A 23274-nucleotide genomic window follows, 5' to 3' on the forward strand; every position below is an offset into this window, starting at 1 on the left:
GTGTGTACCGGGACCTGCCCCGCTGGAACCCTATATTAACCTCATTAACCAGCTGTAGGCAGTAGTGTCCTAGCTGTTAGGGCAACCTGTGTAGCTCCAGGCTCAAAGTCCTGAGTCCCCTTTGAAGCCCCAAGAGCCTCCCCATCTTTCCTCACTCTCTGACCCCAGCTCCCAAATCACTCCAAACACTGGGGTTCCAGGGTCGTTGAGCCTGCAGTGCCATCACCTAGGATGCTTTCCTTGGGGCTACCTGCCTCCCCAAGCCATTTGGTCGCCTCCTGTACAGACTCCCCAACACAGTGCCAGGCCAGGATTGGCTGCATGAAAATCTGAACCTTGGGACCCCCGGTCAGCAACCCCCACCCCCACCCCCCCAGGCAGCTCTTGTCACTAGGCCTCCCGGGGAAGTGTGCCATCCCTCATTTAGTGGGTGAGGGGGGCACCCCCAGCTCCCTCCCCACGGAGTCTTTTACTGTCAGTCTTGCTGAGCCGCCTCAGCAGAGAGGATCGTCCTGACAGCCTCCCGGCAGGGTTCATCTTTTATTCATGCCGATAATGTCAACCATGTGTGCGCATGCTGCAGAGTCACTTAACCCATTAGAGGAACTACCTTGGCGGTGTGCCACAGGGAAAGCCGGGAGTGGGCACGACCTGGGCAGGTGTCCCCAGAGGGCAGCTGGACACAGGTCTACCCGGACAGTACCAGAAGAGGAAATGTCCCACGTTTACTAAGGTGGCCATCGAGGTACTGCCCGTGTCCACAGAGGAGGTCCCAGGACATGGGCATGACCTCTGGGGATAGCGAGGGACTAGATACAAAAGCAGGCGCGCCTTTCCTGAGGGTTCATGGTGACTGTCTCTTTCAGGAGGAAGGCCATTCCTAAGGGAACTAGCAATCTGGAGACACAGCTGGCCTGCCACCTCCACCCAGGGGCAGCCAGCAAGATTAAAATGATCCGTGGTGACAACCCTTTTGACGTGCGGGCACCTATTCTAGAAGGAAACCACTCCCGGGGCAGAGAAAGCAGCAGCCGCCGGAAACCCCACCTTCCCCTCCCCGTCAGGTCAAAGCAACCTTCTAAGTGTTTGCTGGCTGAATCAGTGGTATATAGAGCAGAGCTGAGGGCCCTTGTTTGAGATGGGGTCGTGCACTTTTCTGTGCCCTGGCTTGTTGAATGATGGGGTATGGGGAGGGTGGTTCCCATACAGGCGTCTAGACATTTGATCTTCCCACAGTCCTGGCAACAATGGTAGGCAGTTATTAGTCTCACCTACAGAGGAGGAAACTAAAACCACAAGGCTTAGAGAGAGGCAGGGCACCTTGTGCTGTGGCCTCACACACAGTAGGGGCACAGCAGATTCCATAGCACCCCCTGGTGGAAGCTATCAGCATTGTGGCTACCAGTAATGTGGTGGGGCCTGGGTTTGTTTGTTTGTTTGTTTGTTTGTTTGTTTGTTTGTTTGTTTTGAGACAGGGTTTCTCTGTATAGCCCTGGCTGTCCTGGAACTCCCTCTGTAGACCAGGCTGGCCTCGAGCTCAGAAATCCACCTGCCTCTGCCTCCCGAGTGCTGGGATTAAAGGCATGCACCACCACGGCCCGGCGACCTGGGTTCTTCTAACCCTCTCATTTCCAGCGGTGAGTCTGCTGTTTCTCAGTTCCCTGTCCTTGATTTCTGCCTCGCACTGTGAGGTGCCCAAGGGAGAGATTTGTACTCAGCTCACATTCTGAGCTGATCGCTGTAGTCCTGTGGGGTGAAACACGCCTAGCACTGGAACTGAGGAGACAGAGCAGCTGATAAACCTCTTGCAGGGCAAGTGGGAGGGCCTGAGTTCAAATCCCAGCACTCACATGAAAAATTAGGGAATAGTTCTGTGTGTGTGGGTGGGGACAGAGACAGGCTGGTCCCTGGAGCTTGCTGGCCCATCAGCCTTTGGCCACTGAGAGGAGCTGTCTTAAAACAACAACAAACAAACACCCCCAAAAAACTAATGTGCTGGACTGCAGAAATGTCTCAGCAGTTAAGAGCCCCGGCTGCTCTTTTGAGGACCACAGTCTGGCTCCCAGCACCCACATGGCAGCTCACAACGACCCGTAACTCTGTCTCAGGGGCTCTGGTGCCCTCTTCTGGCTCCTCTGGACACCAGGCACACATGTGGTACACAGACATACATAAAGACACCCAGTCCCTCAAGATTAAAAATTGATAAGTTAAACGAGAACCAATTTAGAAAAAAATAATTAAAAGCCATAAACCATGGTGTTAGGGTCAGGATGGTAGAAGAATAAGAGACGGTAGAGGAATGAACATAAGCAAAGTCTATACATGGAATTCCCTCTGTAGCCTAGGATGGCCTAGAGCTAATAGGTCTCCTGCCGTAGGTATGTATATATGTATGTATGTAAGTATGTATGTATGTATGTATGTACAAATGTATATAGGTATGCATGTTTATAGTATGTATGTACTATGTGTGTATGCACATATGTGTGTATGTATGAAGATATAGAGGTATAGATTAAAAACATCCTAACGTGGACAGACAGCAGCACCTAATGAATGATACCTAACATTGTCCTCAGGCCTCCATAGGTGCACGCACACACACACATACACGCACACACAAACACACACACATACACATACACACATACACACACACAAACACACACACACAAACACACACACACAAACACACACATACACAGAAACACAAAAGCAGACAAACACACATGTGCACGCATACACACATACACATACACACACATATATGCACACGCACACACACACACATACACACACACATACACACACACACAGAAACAAAAACACAGAGACACACATAAACACAAACGCAGACAAACACACATGAGCACGCACAGAAGAAACACACACACACACACCAGATATAGACACAGACACACGCACCAGACATAGACACACACCCACACAGATACACACAGAGAGATACACAGAAACACAAACATAGACACAAACACATATGCACACATATAGGAACAAAGGAAACACACACACACACACACACACACACACACACCACTCTGCTGCTCTGCCTGCTCTGGACAGTATATACCCACGGCCTGCTCTGGACAGTATATACCCACAGCCTGCTCTGGACAGTATACACCCACGACCTGCTCTGGACAGTATATACCCACGGCCTGCTCTGGACAGTATATACCCACGGCCTGCTCTGGACAGTATATACCCACGGCCTGCTCTGGACAGTATACACCCACGGCCTGCTCTGGACAGTATACACCCACGGCCTGCTCTGGACAGTATACACCCACGGCCTGCTCTGGACAGTATACACCCACGGCCTGCTCTGGACAGTATATACCCATGGCCTGCTCTGGACAGTATATATACCCATGGCAGACCTAAGGAGCTCCATGAGCTCTGGAGGGCCCTGTCAGGGATCGCTACCAGTTTTGGATATGAGCTCTGGACTCCACAGGGTTTTGCTTTTTTGAGACAGGGTTTCATATAGCCCAGGATGGCCTTCTATTCACTGATCCTGCAGCCTCTGCTTCCCAAGGGCTGGGATTACTGCATCCCCATATTTAGTTTCTGTGACCTTGGGGGTAGAACCTGGGACCATGTGCACTCTAAGCAAGGTTCTGGCAACTGAGCCCCAGCCCATTGGTTCATGGTTTTTTGTTTGTTTGTTTAGCTGTTTTTTTTTTTTTTTTTTTTTAGACAGAGCCTCTAGAGTGTATACAGCCCCCATTGGACTGGAATTTATTCTGTAGCCTAGGATGGCCTCGAGCTAACAAGCCTCCTGCTTTACTTGTGAGTGCTGGGGCTGTAAACATGTACCAACACACACACAGCCCTGTGGGTGTCTTTCAAGATCCTGAGTGATTATAACCAGGCTTGGGCAGAGCTGCGCTGGACCAGGCAGGAAGTGGCTGGTGTATTTCCCACCCTGGCCCCATCCTCCATATGCCCCCTGTCCCCCGTGGCCCTACAAAGATCAAGGCAGTGGTGCTATCCCAGAATGCCCCAGTCGCAAGGCGTCTCCCAGTCCCCAGCCTTGCCACCATCTGCAGAGCCAGGACAGCATTCAATTCCAGACTTGAGTGTCCAGAGCCAACTGGATCCCACCAGGGATCAGGCAAGCAGCACTTGGGGGCCAGCCTTGTCTGCCAAATCCATTCCCGCCCAAAGCTCTCTCCTGGCAAGCAGACCTCCGGTAGGCCCGCCAGAACTTGGAAAGCTCTGCCATCCTCCCTCGCCAATCTCTCCTCCGGTGCCGCCAACCCGCTCTGAGGAGCCAGCGGCTCTGCTCAGCTGTCAACAGGCTTCTAGATTGTCCCCTGTCCCACAGGCAGCAAGGGCTGCTGGGACACAGCCGGCAAAGGATGGTGAGTGTCTGTCCTCAAGGCCAATGGCTGCATCCTTTCTGTGGTTCTTCCTTGATATCTAGGATGACAAGAGAGGCCACAGCCTGTGAGCATTTATTTCTTCCCTGGGTGGGGGTGGGGGGGGCTTCCTGAAAGAGGTGGGGCTTCTGCTTGGCTTGGTCAGGATGGGTGGCCAGGAGGGAGACTGAGGTGGACCGAGAGAGTGAGCTGGCGCTGCGGAGAGGTGACCCTGGCCCTGAACTCCATCCTCCTACCTCAGCCTCCCACTCGCCTGCTGCATTTCTTTGGGGAGAGCAAGAATAGGGCACACTTGATGTATTCCTTCTGTCTCAGGTCTGTTTTCTAAAGCACAAGGCCTGTCAGGATGGTGGTACACAGGCACAGATGATATCTGCAGGGACGTGCGTGTTCTGGTGACACCTCCTTCTAGCCCTGGCCTTCCTCAGTCTCTCTCACACCCACACGAGAGACTCTTGGGTTCAGTTCCAGCAACTCTGGCTGAGTAGGTCACCCTTCAAAGAGAGCAATTCTCCAGGGAGTTCCTGGACTTGCACGGCCTGCTAGCTCTTAGATACGCAGGGGCAGCTGACCCCTGAATCAAAAAGACATCTGCCGGGCCTCCGACCTACTACTGTTCAATGGTGCCGAGCTGCCTCAGTCTGATGACCTCTGCTCTGGCTCTGAGGATATCAAGGGCCCACAGCCAGGCCACTCCCATTGGACCGGCAAACCCAGGAACCTTAGCGAAAGTGTGATTGCTGAGATGGCCTCGCCTGAGCCCGGTGAGGGACCTGTGGAGACTGAGGTGAAGGCTGAATCCTGCCACTGCCCTGCGTACACGTGTGCCACCCTTACAGGGTCGCACAGGAAGCTAAGCTGGAGCTGACAGGACTCAGACGTCCCTATCAGGGAGAAGACGTCCCTATCAGGGAGAACACTTGATATTTGGCAATATCTAGAAATGGGGGGGGGGGCAATTAGTATGCAGTGTATAGAGTAGGGTCCTGCTTGACCCCCCTACAGGGCACAAGCCAACTCCCTCCTAGAGGGTATGTCCTGACTCAGGGGTCATTGTGTTGGGCTCCTACAAGTAAGTTTCTGAGTTTCCAAGTCATCACAGGGCCTGAGAGCTGGGGTCTCCACAGAAGTGCGAGCCATGGGCTCTGGTATCGCTCACTTTATCACTGGGTGACAGGGAAGGGTCTTGATGGGCACCTACCCACCACATGGTATATCCAGCTCTATCCTAGCCAGCATCCTGCAGGGACCAAGTGTGACCGTCCTTACTGTGGCCAATGGTCTGGCAGGTATTCCCAAGCTTGTTGTCCACCCAGAGCAGGCCAGACAGAGACCTCACTTCCATGCCACAGACACTTGCTCTCATCTGGGGCTCCTCGTGAGCAGACCACAGCCTGGAGTGGCACTGCGTTCAACCTTGAGAAATTAGGCTGGCCTCCCCACCGCCCACCCCAGGGCCTCCCCCTCCAGCTTGCCAGGAGCCCCAGTTCCGAGAGAGGCTCATATTTAATAACGCAATTTATATTCCGCTCTCAACATAAACTATTGTAAAGGCGCTCTAATGTAAAAATACATCTGGCTTGTCAATAGTTTATCTTCTGGATCCGCATCTAAATCCCTGGGCCTTTTTGACTTATGGCTGCGCCAGTGTCTAATGAATAAAAAGGCGCAAATTATAGGCCCGGCTGTAATGCTCATCATAAAATTAGACGATAGTTGCAAAAGCCGCATTCTCCTGCCCACAGCGCGCGAGGGCTGGCCATAAATAAAGTGTATTTAATGTATCCCAGGGCCGCACAAACCTAGGAAACGGCGTGTTATTGCCCGGCCTTCCACGGGTCCACCACGAGTTCAATGAAGTGATAACGGATCCATCATGGGGATTTATGCGAACTGTCTCCTTGCAAAGCCACGGCCTCAACACTGTAAATAGCCCACAATCCTTCCAGCAGGCCCGCCCGCCAATAAAACTGTCACGGCCGGGCTGGCAGCAAGCACCTTCAGGACAGGGGGGACAAGCTGTTAAGGTCTGGAGGCCAGCAGGGGCTGTGCTGGCTCCCGCCCCTCTGCTGTGCAGGGAACAGGTCTTCTTCTCAACAGGGCATATCCGGGTTACAGGAGCCTGAAAGATGGAGGCTGAGCATGTAGCTGTCTGCCTACGCTGAGGGACTGTGCCCTGGGATCCAGGAGGATCCTGGTTTGCCCAGATTGGGATGACAAGGGAGACAAGGTGATAACACCCTCAATATCTGGACCTTAGTGGTTGGTCCTGTATCTTGTTAGTTCATTATGTTAGTCACACCAGACAGACACTTGGCAGGTCCTGGGCACACATGAGGAGACTCTCCCCTCAGAGAAACTTAACCGCCAAGAATCTAGAACAAGAAGCCCACAAAAATATGAGCAGGCACCTCCCTGCCATCCCAACACACAAAAGCTGAAGCAGGAGGAATGAGGTGGAGGCTAGCCTGTGCTACATTGTCCGAGCAGGTCTCAACACACAGAGTCACGCCCATTTCCATGTCTAATTTGCAGCAACTTTTTCCTATGCCAAAGCCTTGGGCATCAGCCCGCACACCTGTTTCACAAATTAGGCTCCAAGTCCAGGAAAAGCTAGTGATGTCATCCCATGAGGTCCGGTACATTCTGGAACTTCCTTCTACAGAATGAGGAGGCCTCAGGCGGGGTCAGATGTCAAGCCCAGGCATAAGAAACTGATGTAAATGCGGACTTTGTGGCCCTATGTGGCAGACATGCAAGCCAAAGAGAGGCTTTGCCACAGCCACTGCCTGGTGGCTGATGTTGTTCCTGGAATAGCAAAATGGTTCTTGTCGTCTGGTCTGAGTCCCATGGGTGTCCCCTCCCCACCCTGTGCACACACAGAACAGGAAGCTGAGGAGTTGGGGGCTCAGAGCATGTGATACTCATACATGACCTTTGGGGACCTGGTTACAGCAGCAGGATTTGTTCTGTGTGTCCCACCCTTTCCTAGATTGCCTGAAGCCTGTGCAGTTCTGCATGCACTCAGGGGACCCAGTCACACTGAGGCTAGGTGACCACTGGGACCTGTGAGGTGACAACAGCCCTTGCTGTCCACAGATGCAAGTGACCGTAACTACAAAGATGGTATTGGAAACTCTGCTGAGAGGGTGAGCGGCCATGTGCGGCTGTGACAGTCAACCTGGCCTTGGGAGCATCTTAACCTATCTGCATACCCAGCCCCCACACCTTTCCAAGCTGGCTGTGAACGTTTCCCTTCTGCACCTCTACCTCCTGCAGCCGTCGAGTGTGGGTCCCATCCTCTGGGAAAGCCCCTGTTCTACCTCAGCTCACCCTAGGACATGGCTCAGGGCATCTGCTGTGCTTCTTTGGGACTTGTCGTGAGAGCTTGCAGAACACACAGGCTTCCAGATGGAAAAGGTACCAAGAGCAAGCAATGCAGGTCAGGTGCTAGGTGAACCTCTTGTGGCCGCATAAAAATTTCCAGAATCCCAGCCTCCCCTGCATAGAACCCTAAATTTTATTTGTTTGTTTAGGTTTTGAGTTTTGGTTTGGTTTAGTTGTTTGGTTGTTTGTTTTTTTGTTTTGTTTTGTTTTGTTTTGTTTTGTTTTTGAGACAGGGTTTCTCTGCATAGCCCTGGCCGTCCTGGAACTCACTCTGTAGACCAGGCTGGCCTCAAACTCAGAGATCTGCCTTTCTCTGCCTTCTAAGTACTGGGATTAAAGGCCTGTGCCACTATGCCTGGCTCAAAACCCTAAATTTTTAACCAGAGGCCAAAGGTTTAGCTTAAAACACCTAGGTGTCCTGGGCTGGCCTCATGGACACACAGTCACCGAGGATACAGATGCCTGGACAATGGCCTCTCTCCAGTCCCCAGATCCTGTGGATGAGGCAAAGGGGTGTGCTCATACGGCAATCAACATAGGTATTTGGGAGGCCACGTCCATCAGCAGGAAGAAGAGCTACACGTGTCACCAGCGTAAGGGGGCAGCCCGTGTGAAGATCCTACCTTAAGGGCTGGAGCGACAGAAGCACAAGACAAGGGTGCCAGTGGCTTGCAGAGCTTCTCCACAGCAGAGCCCATGGCTCCACTTCCTGCTTTGATGAGCCAAGATGAGGTATGGTACGGGCTTTTTGAAAATTAGGATGAGCCTGCACACTCACGGTGGCAGAGCAGCTGGTTCCTGAATCCCCTCCGGTGGTGTCTGGGGACACCCTGATCTTGTCAGTGTCACTCCTTTCTAGCACCCACAGTTCTGAGGCCTCTGGGCAGGAGCTCCTGTGGAAACACCTCTAATTTAACCCCTCTATTAGAGAGTCACAGGCATGGTCTATCCTTGCTACCCCTTGGGGCATTGGGGGGTCGGTCTGCTATGACCCCCACATCTCTGTGTGCATGCCTTGAGTCACCTGTTCTTGAGGGTGGACTAAACCTGTCGACTTCATCTCAGTGGACAGAGGCAGTAAACTCGGAGGGCTGGGGCTTCTAGGGTCAGTTGACATGAACTGTGGCTTTGTCCTTTGGGCTGATTCTTTTCATGTCCTGCTTGGTCAAGGTGTCATGTGGTGACTGGGTCTGAAGAAGCTGAGGCAGGAGAATTCTAAGTTTACAGACAGCCTGGGCTATAGAATAAGGCTAAGGCCAACGTGGGCAGCTTAGATCCTAGCTCACAATTGTAAAAGGGAGCTGGAAAGATAGTTCAGTGGTTAGCGCACTTGTTGCTCTTAGAGAGGACCCGGGTTTCCTTCCCAGCACCCACATGGTGGCTCACTTTTTAACTTCAGTCGCAAAGGTGTCCTTTTCAGGCCTTAGACAACAGGCGTGCACATAGCTTGTTACATACATGCAGGTGGACATCATACACATAAAGTAAACATCAACAAATCTTTAAAAACAGTGTTCAAGTGAAAGGATGTCCGGGGGTGTAGCTCAACAGGAGAGCATTGCTCTAGTGCACACAAACCCTCAATATTACAAAAATCTGCCACGGAAGGAGCGGTCCTATGAGAGGTGACCACACAGGGAAGCCATGTGATAGGAGGGAACTGAGCACAGCTTCCAGCCAGTGTCCAGCAAAGAACACAACTCCCAGGGACCAAGTTCTACCGCCAGCTAGGGTGCAGGCTGGCAGATGGGCTCAGTCAAACCTTCTGTGACTGACAAGCCAGGTAGCATCCTGACTGTGGTCCCGAGGGGCCCTGAAAGGAAGCTGGACTCCATTCCACATAGACCACGGGATGAGAAATGCTTTAGGACCTAAGTCGCTCCTGGGCCAGAGACCACGGCTGTTCCCCTCAGCAGCACACAGCGGGCACACGTCCTGTGGACTGATGTCTATGCCCACTTCACCCTCAGTTGTGGGTATCCAGCCTTCCTGGACTCCAGCTGAGCTAGTGTGACCTGGCAATCTGCCTGGCTTGCTGCTTCCATTCAGACTGGCCTCTGGCCTCTGCATATGGCCCTCAACCAGGGCTTACATGAGCGAGCCTCTCTTAACAGCCTCCCCCTTTTTCTGCCTCACCTCCCAAAGAACATCCTTGGGGGGGGGGCTTCATGCTACTATGACTGACTGCACACGCAAACACAGACCCTGTTTCCAGGGGTGCACTCGCCGAATGCTAGAGATTGGGGATGGGAGTCCGGAGTCTGATCTTGCTGTTTGCACGTTGACAGCTATAAACATGGAGAACAGAAAGCATGACCCCAGGAACAGGGCAGACCCAGACTAGGAAGCAGTACTTTCCACTACAAGTACCCCAAAGTAGGCAGAGAGGGGCCTGCTGTTCATAGGAGATGGCTAGGCAAAGTTGGTGCCAGGAGATCACAGTCCCCCAGGGCACAGGAATGCACCAGCCCCGCTTGCATGTAGGGTCATGTGTATATAGTGGGTGCTCAATAAAGCCCTTATACGCTTCTCAGCTCAGAACCCAAAACCCCGACACCTATCGTCACATGCTGGCTAGTGATCTTGCCTTGTGTAGCCACAAATGCTCCCAAAAGAAGGGCCTCAGGCATTGGCCTGGACACTATGGTCTCTTACTCACTTGCCCTGGCCTGGTACCTGACCTGGGAAGGTGTCGGTGGATCTCTGGGGGTGAGAAAATCTAACCAAGCCCCAGAGTGCCCTGTGCGGCTGATGTAGCAGTGGCTTGGCTCTCCTTGTAGTCATCTGAGGCTTCCTGAGAACAAACGCTAAATTCTCCTGGCCTGTTCAGCTCCATTCCCATAAATAATAGAGAATCTTTTTATTTACTGACAGGTCGTAAAAGTATCGGGGAGAGTGATGTGAGGTGAGGGGCTACTGAATAATGGATGGGCAGGTTCCGCCCTCGGCACCCCCTCCACCCCTCTGCCCTCACCAGGGGCTGTTCTCTCATCAGGAAGGGCTGAGAGGGGTCTCTGTATAGGGACCTGGGGCTTGCAGCAAGCCAGGTCTGACCTGGGTATTCAACTGGTCCTGGGGCCTCCTCTGACGGACAGGTGTTTGCATGGTCCAAGGCTGAACACTACTGCGCCCCTTTCCAAACACACATGGATGTGGGTGCATGCACAGACATGCATGGAGACACACTGCTATACACAGACACATACATGGATACAGACACAGACACAGACATACAGGGACACACAGATACCCACCCTGTCCCCTGTCTCTGAGCAAGGTGGGAGGGTCAGGGATTTCAGGTCACAGCTCTGGTTTTTCAGGACTGGTGTGAGCCTGGCAATCAAACAGTTAATGGGCTGAGGTTGGGCATTGCTATAGCAGGTCCTGAGAGAGGCCCTGGGTAGCCCTGGCCCTGCTGGAGCTTGTCTGGTAATGCAGTGACTACCGTCAACCATCAGAGAGAGAGCTGTGTTAAGCAGTCACAGCTGGGGCATGGGGAGCCTGTCCTACCTACCACAGCTATCCTGGGCTCATGTCACTCTCCAGACTCACAGAAGTCACACTCCGGAGTAGAGACCTCTGCTGTCCCCATGCCACGTGGGTTCCCAATGGCTGTGAGACACTGGGATGAGGCTGGGCACGGCTGTCACCTCACTTCACAGATGACAAAATGGAATAGGACCATGTCAGATGCTTGTGAGGTTTACAGAGGAGCCAGAGGGGACCTTGGGGTGTTGGATGTGAGGTGAGTGGGAGCTGGTGGTGGTGGGAAAACAAACATTAATCATGTGATGTTGTGAGGCCTGCAGCCCCCACCAAAGTCTACCATTCCGAAGCACAGGGCCCTGCTGAGCAGCTGGAAGGGCTCTATGCTCCGGAACTCCTTGGGACAGACAGGCAAATGGCATTGTGATGGTTTGTATATGCTTGGCCCAGGGAGTGGCACTGTTAGGAGGTGTGGCCTTGTTGGAGTGGGTGTGGCCTTGTTGGAGTGGGCATGGGCTTTAAGACCCTTATCCTAGCTGCCTGGAAGCCAGTATTCTGCTAGCAGCCTTCAGATGAAGATGTAGAACTCTCAGCTCCACCTGTGCCATGCCTGCCTGGAGGCTGCCATGCTCCCACCTTGATGATAATGGACTGAACCTCTGAACCTGTAAGCCAGCCCCAGTTAAATGTTGTCCTAATAAGAGTTGCCTTAGTCATGGTGTCTGTTCACAGCAGTAAAACCCTAACTAAGACAGGCACGAAACTGCAAAGAGCTCTAAAGTATCACTCACTCACACACACACACACACACACACACACACACACACACACATACAGTACATGCTCATAGGCACACATGGCAGACAGTATACACACTTTTATATACACACTGGTAGGCAGCAAAGGCAACTGATTCCACACATGCACAGACAAATGGACACACGTGTGAACATTCACAAGCATGTACATTACACTTACACCCATGCACACTCACGGCAGCTGGCATACTACACACAGACCCCTCACACGAATATGCACACACATTACATATGTTCGCCACCTCACCCCCCCCGAAAGTTCATATGCACATAACCTCATGGTGCACATATAATCTCAGCAGGCCCAGAGAAAGCTGGTTGTTTACCACAGACACCTAGAACGGGCCTTGAAAGAATCTGCCCCCTTCCACCCAGTTGTAGCATCTGCAGTAGGTCCTCACGCCCAGTTCCAGCCTGTATTGTGCATGTTTCATCATTACTGTAATGAAATGCCCATGGCTGGTTAATCTTATAAAGAAAAGAGGCCTCTGTGGCTTGCAGAAGACTGTTGACAGTGTTTGGAAGAGTCCGGAGGTGGCATAGCTGTGTGGGAGAGGAGACAAGTCTCGGGCCCTTTTTCTTACAGTCACTAGGATTTAGTCATAGGCCCTGCCCCAGCTGCTTATCCAATCCGAGCGTGTCACCAAGAGCCCTAGCTCTGAACACCACTCACCTAAGAGGACAGAACAGGGCTCAATGCCAATACAGAGCCCTTGGGGATACACTCAAACTACACCAAACCAGGTGCTCCCATTTTACAGCTGGACAAACTGAGGGTCTAGACATGTAGCAATGTGCCTGGCAGCACAGAGACTAGCCTGGAAACCCTGGATACACTGAAGCCTTCAATTCCTCCCCTTCGGGAATCAAAATCAATGGATCTGTTGATAGGGCCTGGACCTCAGGTCCTTGTTTAAAAAAAAAAAAAAAAGTTCTGAGGGCTGAGAGGTGGCTTAGCATTTGATGGCCGCTCTTCCAGAGACCTGAGCTGGGTTCCCAGAACTCCCATCCCTCAGCCCAGTCACCTGTAACTCCGGCTCCAGGGGATCTGGTGCCCTCTATTGGCCTCTATGGGTAGTGCACTCACAGGTGCACACTCCCTGCCCCTCAACCAATACAAACACATAGGATTAAGAATAAATCTTGGGGCTGGAGAGATGGCTCAGTGGTTAAGATCAACAACTGTCCTTCTAGAGGTTCTGAGTTCAATTCCCAGCAACCACATGGTGGCTCACAACCATCTGTAATGGGATCTGATGCCCTCTTCTGGTGTGTCTGAAGAGAGCAATGGTATACTCAGATATATAAAATAAATAAATAAATCTTAAAAATAAATAAATAGCCAGGAGGTGGTGGGGCACGCCTTTAATCCCAGCACTTGGGAGGCAGAGGCAGGTGGATTTCTGAGTACGAGGCCAGCCTGGCAGAGGCTGGCCGATCTCTGTGGGTTTGAGACCAGCCTGGTCTGCAGAGAGAGTTCGGGACACTTGGAGCTACACAGAGAAACCTTGTCTTGGAAAAGGAAAAGAATAAATCTTAGGAAGAGAAGGAAGATGTTTCTAAGAGAGGCTTAAGGGTCATCCCAGGAAAACGCCTCAATGAAAACTAGACATTAGGGCTGCAGAGAAGGCTCAGCCAGTGAAGTGCTTGCTACACAAGAATGTGGTCGGCTGTGTTCTACGTCAGAACCCACACAGAAGGCGGGTGCTCTGGACCGTGCCTGTAACCCCAGCACTGGGAGGGAGACCATCAGGAGGATGGTCCTCAGCTCAGTTCCAAAACCGGGGCCCTGTCCCTGGAGAAGGATGAGGGAGGAGGTCCAGGTGTGGAGTGGAGCCATGGTGCAAGAGGACCAGATGGCTGCTGGCGGCAGGTGGTACCTCCTGCCTTGTCAGGCGCTCTGGGCAGCTCAGGGCTGAGTCAGAAACCCCAGCTCCCTGCATGGAAGGTGACTTTGGAACTTGTGACCTGGATGTGACGGTTCCAGAAGCAGGAAATGGGGGCACTACCTCTAGGATTAGTGACAAGCCCTGGGCCCCCTGGAGATCATGTGAGCCAAGCAGGGACACACCAGGCCCAGCCTCTGATACAGGTCGCCTGACCTACCTCTCCCCTCCTTGAGCCTCTTTGCCCTTTTCCTCCCACCCGTTGAGAGCAAGCCCAGCTGCCTCAGACCCTGCCCCGCTCCAGGAACTCAAAGGCCCTCTGCCCTTTCCTCTCTCTGCAACCACCTCTGCAACCTCTGCATCTCTGTGTGCGTGTGTCTCTGTCTCTGCTCCTTCTCAGCTTCTGACCTTGCGAGCTCTGTGGGGAGGGCACCCTGGCTCATGTACAGAAGGAGCTGAGATCTTGGCAGCCGGAAGTTACAGCCCCCAGGTGAGGCTCTCCTGATTCCACCCTTGCCCATGGTAGACTCAAGTTCCCAGAAGCAGCACTCTGTCTGAGCAGCGCCTGGATGCCCAGCTTGACTGTGGAGCTGGCAGTGACCTCGGTGTCCTGAATCCAGCATATCACATTCAGGCTCCAGGGATGAGGAAGCCTATGGGCCTGGAATGTCCCCATATTCCCAGCAGCTACAAAGGGCTCTGGAAGACACCAGCCACTGATGGAGAGGGTTAGGTGTTTATCTAGACCAGAGAGTGTTGGCACCACGGTGGCAGGGAGAGAGGGGGGTCTAGAGACCAAGCTGGGTGTCGGTTCACTTGGGCTTGCACTCAGCTCTTAAAATGAGGCTCCCGGCTCACTGGCTAGCTCCCCATTCCCTGTGGAGCTGCTTAGAGGAGTCTGCTTCTCACCTCCTCCTCACGGGGCACAGTGGGTTCCCAACACAGATGGACCGCAAGCTGGGAGTGAGGACAGGCTGAGGCCAGGAGCGGGCAGCCTGACTTGAGACTCAGCAAAGCTCTATTTGTATCTGACTGGAACATGCTAGAACTGGGAAGCTGGGGTGGGGAGGGGGCATTTTGAAACCGCAGGCATATAGCCAGGGGACAGGGCCGCCAAGTCTTCAGATCGGGTTGGGGGGACCTAGCTGGCCAGGCCTTCCCAAGACATCCCTTCTTTCTCCAACGGCTGATCTATTCTGGGCGGGCTCTGGGCTCTGCTCCAGGCCAGGCTGGGAAAGGGGCCGAGGCTGGGGAGGAGGTGGCAGGGGGTGGTGGTGACAGGAGCTGTTCTGGGCAGGCCCCTGGAGAGCGTGGGCAGGGGAGGACAGAGCTGGCAGATGGAAGAACCTTTATTAAGAATGAGTCAAAGACCAGAAGGATTTTCTCAGGAGCCCTGGCGAGAAGGGAGCCCCGGAGTCCTGCCGCAAGGCTGGGCACCGTGCCCAGCCGCCGAGCCAAAGGCTGGGGGGGAGCTGGGCACTGGCCATGGGGCAGTGTCTCCAGCCAGGACACATGCCAGCCCGGGGCCATCCTGGCTAGGCCTCTAGACTCCGAGGCCCCTTTTCATTGCTGCTCTACCCTTGGAACCTGCTCTCCAGCCTCAGTCTGCCCACCTGTGCAATAGGAGGATTCTTCTCAGTGAGTGAGCCCAGACTGCAGACCAGCCATGGGGTGGGAGTGGGGTGGAGACCCCAGCTTGCCTTGACTCTCCCCTGTGGCACTCCCTATTGTAACTGATGCCCTACAGCTCTGCAGTCTAGATTCTGTGGGCGTGAACACGTCCTAACTGTCCACTTCCATCTCTCTCGGAGGTTTATAGCTAAGCCCACATCCTAAGCCTGCCTGCTCTGCTCTCTCCTGCTTGTGACCCAGGTGCCTAGCTCTGTCCGTGGACAATGTCAGGAACGTCTCCTCTGCTGGCTTAATTCCCTGCTGAAGCCACCTCCTTCAGGGCCAGCCTGGCTGTCACAGATGTGTGCTTAGTGCCGGAGGGTGGCTTTTTCAAAGCAGTGGCCACGAGATAGGCATGTCCTGCTGCAGGACGTGCTCTGGGGGACAGTGAGCATCCAATCAGGGCTGGTGAATTCCCACCAGGTCACTGTGGCTTACAAAGAACAAGATGGAGGGGCTGGAGAGAGGGCTCAGCCATTAAGAGGACTGGATGCTTTTCAGAGAGTCAAACCAAGCTTAGTTCTCAGCATCTACACGGTGTCTCACAACCATCTGTTCCTGGGGATCGGTCACGATGTGATACACGTATAAACATTCAAGCAAAACACTCATGTATCAATAAAGTATCTGTAAGTTGTTGGTTTTTTTGTTTTTTGTTTTTGTTTTTGTTTTTGTTTTTGTTTTTGTTTTTTTCTCTAGCAGGGCCTAGAACTTTAAGGACAAAGGGAGAGTCTGGAGGGCAGCCACCACACCTCTGTCCCTTAGGGACTGAGCAGCAAAGCACTGGCTTTGAAGTATTGCTCCTCTGGTCCTTTTTCTGTTCGCACAGTAGCAGCCATCCCCCAGTCTCTGCGATTATTCGTGAATTCTCCCTCTACACCCATCAAATTAGAGCAGTGGCCACCCAGCTGGGCAGCCCTGACAGGTATTAAACTTTAATGAACACTAATGGCCTTGGCCTACTTCACCAGCACAGGGCTACTTACTAACATTTAACTCCTCAGGCCCCTGCTCCCTCCTCTCCTGCTGTGCCAACCCCCCCCCCATGGATTCTACCCCTTCCCCCCTCAGCCCACAGCTGGGCCTGCCCTTGAAGGTGTGTCTGCAAGCTGCCGGGGCCCGTTCACAGTCCAGCAGAAACCACCCTGCTCCCATCCGTTGTTGTCCAGAGCCACCCCAACCCTGGGCTCTCAGGTTGACCAGACAGGACAGGCGGTTCCCAGAGGGGCGCACTCTGCTGTATGCAGACATAACCCTCATCCATCCAGAAGCCACCAAATACCATCCAAGCCCCTGCTGCCCTCCAGCAGTCAGAGGGTCCGTGTGCTTGAAGTCAGAGCTAAGCACAGTGCCAGGGTCCCAGACTGGGCCCTCAGCAGGAAGCAGAGGGAAGAGACAAGGATGCTAGACTTGTTCACTGCCCCAGAGCTGGCCACTGCCTTGTAGATACGGACTCCTTCCGTCTGTGAGCAATCACACAGAACGGTGAAATGTTCCAGAAGGTTCTAGATTTTCATCAGTCAGGAAGAGATGGCTCTTTGTGAAAATGAGGGCAACAGGAAAGCCCTTCAGCTGCCCCTGGGGCACTTCTAGATGGGGATCTATAAGGGAGGGGCATTTGAACAGTGCTTACTGTGTGCTAAGGTCCTGTATAGATGGAGCTGCAATGCCATCAGATGTAACTGTAAGCAGGGTCCCAAGGGGGCAGGCAACCTATCTCACAGACAGGTCCCAGCCTCTCTTCTGTTCCTCCCAGTTAGGATGTAAGACACAGGGCACAGGCTGTAGCAGCCACTATTCTCTGAACTCCAGACAGCAGCGATGGAGACAGAGACGTCACTCTGCTCCAAGTGGGGCGATCTGAGGGAGCCATGGCCGTGTAGCTCAGATGCCAGCTTGTAGAGTTGCCGAAGTCCCTAGGAACCACTCAAGCTGCCCACCTGGTTCCAGTTGCTTCCACAACACCCTGGCTGAGGTATCGATCCAGAGCCTCCACTTTCCCATTTCCACCACGGCAGGTAAGCGTACTGCATAGGACTGCTGCTAAAACACAGGACACCCTGTGAACCCCTAAAATCTCAGATAACTCAGCACCACATAAGCCAGTGTGGCGGTGCACACCTGTGATGCTAGCACTCGGGGCGGAGGCAGGAGGATCTGTAGTTCACTGCCATGCACAGCTTTGTAGTGAGTATGAAGTTAGCCTGGGCTACGTGGGACCCTGTTTCAAGTCATCAAATAAATGACATCAGACAACAACACTTCAATATTAGAAGTGTGTGTGTGTGTGTGTGTGTGTGTGTGTGTGTGTGCGTGTATACGTATGCACACACATGCCATAGTATACATACAGAGATCAGTGAACAATTTTGAGGAGTCAGTTCTTGCCTTCTGCCTTGCTAAAGCAGATCTCTCATTTCTGGCCCTGTGCAGCATTCTCGGGGCTAGCCGGCTTCTGAGTGATTCTGTCTCTGCCTATCTTGGTGTAGAAACGTAGGGATTGTAGGAGGGTGAGCAGGTCCAGCTCTTGACACGCGTTATGGGGGTGGGGGTAGGATCTGGGTCACTGGGGGCTTGTGTTGCTTGCTACTGTTGCACCCCACCGAGCACCCCACTGAGCACCCCACGGAGGTGCCTCCCCGGCTCCAGACCATGATTCTTTGACCAAATGACTTCAGGAGGATGGAAATCTCCGGGTGTAGTAGCACAAACTTAGAATCCCAGGACTCTGGCGGCTGAGGCAGGAGAATGGCCTCAAGTTCTGAGTCAGCCTGGACTACAGTGGGAGCTCAAGGCTAGTCAGGGCTACGTGGGAAGGCCCTTTGTCAAAAATGTCATCTTCAGCAATGAAGATTTAACACAGACGGTGCAACCCGTTAAATCCTGCAGGCAAACGGCTGAGGGCTGGAGAGCCAGGCAGCCAATGCCACAGCCACTTCAAGAATATTCTCACGGCTCAAAAGGAAAAGACTTCCTGCTGACCACAGCACACACACACCCCAGCCCTCCAGCTCCCCAGCCCTCCAGCCCCCCAGCCCCAGACAACAAATGTTTCACAATAGTAAGAGTGGGGACAGCCCTGATGAAGCCTGTACTGTCCTGTGTGGATCTGAGGCTGAAGGTCAAACAGGGGTCAGAGGTTGTAAGTCTGGAAGCCACCACACAGGCTCACTGATTTATCCCACCAACTTCTCTGTTCTTGTTGTTCTTTGTTTGAGACAGGGTCTTGCTGGCCTTGAACTCAGGGGATCCTCCTATCTCAGTATCTTGAGCCTTGGGGCTTACGGGCCTTCTCTGATTGCTTCTGTGTTATCACAGAGACTCTGAGACAGGCACAGAGTGTTCGTTTACTTGGACAGTGCTGTTAAGAAGTGAGAAGGAAGGAAGGAATGGGGGTCCCTGTGGAAGCTCAAGGAGGGTCAGGAGTACAGCTGCCCCTGCCTGCCCTTGCCCAGCACATTTGTTCTGAGTTGTCAGTCACCTGGAGCTGAGGCCACAGCCCACACTGGTTAGTGTGGCAGGGAACACACTCCAGTGGCTGGCAGCTTTAGTGTCAGGTGAGGGAGGGGCTGCTGGATGCCCAGTAGCCAGTAACTGCCAACTACCACTGTGGCAAGAGGGTAAGACTAGGCAAGCCTGCCCCATCGTCTCCGTCTGTGGACATGTGGTGACTGTCATTTACAAGCAGAGTCTCTGCCGTGGTCCTCAGAATAGAGTAGGCTATTCTACTCTACACCGGAGTAGGCTAGCACTCCAGCAGACGGGCCTTGCATGTGAACCTGGAGTCAGAGCCTGGAACAACGCAGCCACAAGCCAAGGAATGCTGGAAGCTAGCCACGACAGGCAGGCATTTCCTCAGAAGCGGGACAAGATGCTAGACACAAGGCCGTTAAAGGAGCAAGGGTTTGGCCAGGTTCGTGTCTCACGTGTCTCGGCTCATGAGCGGCTTTGAAGTGTCATGGAAGAAAGACCATAGGACAGACTCCACAGCAGAAGGGCAGAAGGGGGTGGGGTGGGGGGGCATTACTGCTCACCTCGGGGGTCACCAGGAAGCAGAGAGCTGGGGAAACGCTGAAATGTCTCAATAGGCATCTTAGAGTACTGTCAATCACACACCTGGGCTCCATGCCCTCGAAACACCACCTCCTAAGGCGGACACCATCCCCCAAAGCCCCAACCTCCCCCACCCCCACCCAGCAAGGCCAGTATCAGGGAGTGAGGCTCTAATGCATGAGGCTTTTGGGGGAGACGGTTTGTGTTTTAACCACAACCCCTGAGGGCTGGGGACTCAGCTCTGTGATAGGGGACTTGCCTAATCACTAGAACTGCAACAACAACAACAAAAAAAAAACCCAAAACCCAATACCAGAAGCTGAGGCAACCTCACTAGTCCCATTAGAGGGAGCCTGGTCCCCCCTAAGCCTACAACACTGTGGAAAAACCCATTTCTGGTATTTTAGGCTTCAGTTGTGGTATTCAGTGATAGCGGCTCTAGAAAACGAACCCAGCAAGTCACTGTTCCCATTCCTCCCACCCCCCCCCAGGCCTCAGTTTCCCCAAATGACAAAAAAGATCAGAGCACCAATTCCCTAGGGTGGCCACACTAGACACATCAGATAACCAAACCTGTTCATTCTAAAGCCAGAACAGTGGGCGCATGTGGCTGACAGTGACTGTCCTTCTTGAGGCCTGGCCATCCCCCATGACCCCAGTTGCCCCCACAGTGTGCTGGGCTGACAGCCCACCAGGGAGGCTGGCGCCTCTTTCTGTCAACTCCCGGCGTGCTGAGCCGGCTAGGCAGATGCTGTAGCAGACTGCTATCAATCCTGAGTGAGGGGCCTGCCCTGCATCGAAGTCTGCGGCTGCCAGCCTCTTGGGACACCCAGGGAGACACTAGAAGGTAACTTCATTTCGCCCCCAATTCAATAACCTTTGCCTCTGGAGGTGAGCCTGCCTTCAAAGGAGCCAGGAGGGAGGGCGGCCATGATGGCCCCCACAGGAAACAGGACAGCAAAGACACTGGCCTGGCGTCAGCTTCGTTCCACTGAAAACACCCCCACAGTAAATCCCAGGCAAGAGGCCAAGGCAGGGATGAAATACGAGCGCTTATAAAGCCAGACACCTTTATTGTTCTGAAATGTCTTCCAGCTAGTTATAGGCCCCACAGCTTGACCCTGGCCTGTCACTGCTACGGGGCACCCGAGCTAGTTCTTGGAACCGGGGCTCCAATGGGAAGTAGCTGACCTTACCAGAGCCATTTTGCCTGCCCAGCCAGGCACCAGGGTCCCCAGCAGGAAGCTGGTTCCACTTTCACCCAGAAAGCAATGAGGCTCCTCTGCTCACCTCTTTGCTGGTCATATGCTTGGTCCCCTCCTACACAGGGCTGCCTCCGGCAGTGTTTACCAAGCAAGCACCTGCTTGCTCCCATGCCAGCCGCTGCCCCCCAAACATGAGACTGTGCACATCTCAGACCCCACCCACTTTGGGTACCAGCGGATCCCCAAGCCACCGGAATTTTGCTCTGTTCGCTGGCACTAGTGTGTGTGTGGGAGGGGGGCACTCAACAATGCCTCAGTTTCTCCTAAGGTAAAAGACAGCAGAGAGAGCCTTTGTGCCTGCCTGAGCTCAGCCTGCCTGCCTTGCCACTGTGTGTAAATAACACTGCTTTCAAGGCCCTTCCCTGTGACATGGGACAGTTATAGCACATGAGGACTGGGGGGTGTGGGGTGGGGGAGGTAGTGGTGAAGCTAACGTGGGTAGAAGTCTGCACAAATGAGGCACGGGCAGGAGGTTCACGGGCTGGGGCTGAGAGGGTCACTCCCCAGGAAGCACTTGTGAGGAAATAGGAGTCCTTTGCCCATCACAGGGTCTCCAGGACAGTGAGTGACAGACAGGTGGTGGGTGGAGGAAAAGAAAGACCCTAGCAAGTCCCCCCATAGATTGATGATTGACACACCTGTATGTAAATGAGATGCAAATACACCCTCACTGAAGTTTTGCAACCAGCTGTACCTAATTGCCCAGCCGCTCTCCCCAGCACCCTGCTAGGCGGCCTGCTGCATTGCCTACACAGGCTGGCCAGTGAGGGTGAGTCCCTGCTTTGGAGGCCTCTTCGTGCCCCGTAGGAGCCAGGATCCACCCTCCACCCTCCCTCCAGCATCCCTCATTCCTCCCATCTCTCCCTTACCTGTCTGAATACCTGCCTTTCATTGCCTCACACACCGGCTCAGCCTGTATTTATTGAGTACCTACTATGTACCACCCCATTATGTTCAGGAACAAAGGCAGGTTTCTAGGCAGGACCATAGGAGAAAGTACCAAAGGGCCAGTCTCTTGTCAGTTTGAAAAAAAAAAAAAAAACCTATTCATTTATGTGTGTGAATGTCACAGGATGTGTTTGTATGGAGATCAGAGGACAGCTTGCAAGAACTGGTTCTCTCCATCTTTCACGTGGGTTCTGAGGATTGAACTCAGTCTGTCAGATTTGGCAGCAAGCACCTCTACTCTCTGAGCCATCTTCCCAGCCCTTTGTCATAGCAACAAGAACAAGAACTAAGACAGCAGCCTCTCCCAGACCGTCACCAGGTACTGAAGGAGGCACCTGCAGCTGTCCGGCCATGCATGGCAGGGACACTGTGTCATGTCACGCTCCCAATGGAGTACCATCCAGGCAGTGTCACAGAAGAAAGTTCCAGAAGGAACATGGATGGCACAGAGAGCTGCTTCCAGCCGGCACCTAGCAGACAGCAGACAGTCTGAGGACCTGCTGTGTCAGGTTCCCTTTGAGGCCTCTCTTAGATTTAGTCCATTTTACAGGCAGAAAAACCAAGGCCTAGAGAGAGCAAGCACTCCCCACACAGCCGGTGGACAGTCTCGAACCCAAACTGTGCCACCAGGATGAAGATGATGGTGCTGAGAACATTGACCACAGAGGGTACCTCTGTGTAGCAGGCGCTCTGTGACCAGTCACAGCTCCCTGTGCAGGAGCCAGTCCCAACCCTGGTATGCCTATTTGCATAGTAAATAGGAGGGTGGGCCCAAGATGTGCTCATTTGCATTATAAATAGGGGTGTGGCCAGATTCCAGCTGGGCAGGATCAGGCTCCTGGCTTTCTCAGAATCTTCCAGTCTCTGGTTTTTGATGTCATTTGTTTATTTGGTTGGTTTGGGGGTGGGAGTGGGGAGTCAGCATATACATATAGGCCCCCCCGAAATACAAGCTGAGCCCTAGCATGACAGGGGCCTTGGGTAGAATCATCTGAGCCTCACTGGTTTAAATGGGGGTGGGAGGTGACCTCTGAGTCTACTTCTCTTCAACCTGAGGAGGCTTTGACCAAAGGGGAGCCCCAGATAGTGGGCACCAGGCACACTGGCGCCTGCTCTGGGTTGTGTCCTTGGGGACAAGGTTCTCCCCTCCCCCACTCCTCCTTTACACTCTCTCTCTCTCTCTCTCTCTCTCTCTCTCTCTCTCTCTCTCTCTCTCTCCTGCAACCCCTAAGGGCACCCTCATCAAATTCAGGGTCGAGGCAGGCCCCACCCAAAGCTGGAGCCACCCTGGCCTGGGGTCACCCACGGTCAGTCCTAATGGCTGCCTCCCCTGTCCAGCCCTGTCTCTGCA

General features: G+C 53.4%; 1 protein-coding gene across 2 annotated transcripts in view; it reads right to left on the reverse strand.

Moving 5' to 3' along the window:
* The window catches only part of Gse1 (Gse1 coiled-coil protein), a 355349-nt gene that overhangs the window by 182959 nt on the left and 149116 nt on the right, over nt 1-23274 (reverse strand). The gene's annotated exons all lie outside the window — the stretch shown is intronic.

This window comes from Mus caroli, unplaced genomic scaffold, assembly GCF_978045245.1.
Source record: "Mus caroli unplaced genomic scaffold, Mus_caroli_1 scaffold_10, whole genome shotgun sequence".
Lineage (NCBI taxonomy): Eukaryota > Metazoa > Chordata > Mammalia > Rodentia > Muridae > Mus > Mus caroli.